The sequence below is a fragment of the Theobroma umbraticum genome, unplaced genomic scaffold (assembly GCF_002168275.2).
Source record: "Theobroma umbraticum cultivar Fairchild unplaced genomic scaffold, ASM216827v3 scaffold_55.0, whole genome shotgun sequence".
Lineage (NCBI taxonomy): Eukaryota > Viridiplantae > Streptophyta > Magnoliopsida > Malvales > Malvaceae > Theobroma > Theobroma umbraticum.
In genome coordinates, this window is record NW_018397270.1 from 536,533 (window position 1) to 537,322 (window position 790).

Below are 790 nucleotides of genomic sequence, written 5' to 3' on the forward strand. Positions count from 1 at the left end.
ATTCTTACATATTATTGCTCATCATGTTAAGAATCAAGTAATTAGTTAAAATTTTAAAAGGTATGGTGAGACAATTAGTCGACACTTTCATAATGTTTTAAATGCAATGCTGAAATTGTAACAACATTTGTTTAAAAAACCTAAGCCCATTCCAACAAACTCAACAAACAATCAGTGGAAGTGGTTTAACGTAGATTATTGGTCTTATTATCTTTGTAACTATATATGCAAGACATTAATAGGTTTACTTATAAGTAATTCATTACATTGGATTTGTAGAATTGTTTAGTAGCTCTAGTTGGGACATACATCAGGGTTAAGGTGCTATGTGCAGATAAACCTAGATATCGTAGTCATAAAGGGGATATTGCAACAAATATGTTAGATGTATGTACACCTGACCTTCCTGGTTGGGAAGGGTCTGTAGCCGATGGCAGAGTTTTTCAAGATGCACTAAGGAGAAGAAATGGTATTAAAGTGCCTCATGGTAAGCTTTCCTACGATCATAGGAAGGTATTTCAAATTATGCACTATATGATTATTCTAATCACATAAATAAATAACTTATTTAGTTTGTTTTATATAGATTGTTACTATCTAGTTGATGCAGGCTATACAAATTGTGAGGGCTTTCTTGCTCCTTTTAGGGGTCAACTATATCATTTGAATGAATGCCATCAAGGCAATGAACCACACAATCTTGAAAAAAATTTTAATATGAAACATGCAACTGCTAGCAATGTTATAGAGAGGTGTTTTGGGTTGTTGAAAATGAGGTGGGGTATCCTTA

General features: G+C 32.9%; 1 pseudogene; it reads left to right on the plus strand.

Moving 5' to 3' along the window:
* The window catches only part of LOC110426387 (uncharacterized), a 2,389-nt pseudogene that overhangs the window by 1,414 nt on the left and 185 nt on the right, over positions 1 to 790 (plus strand).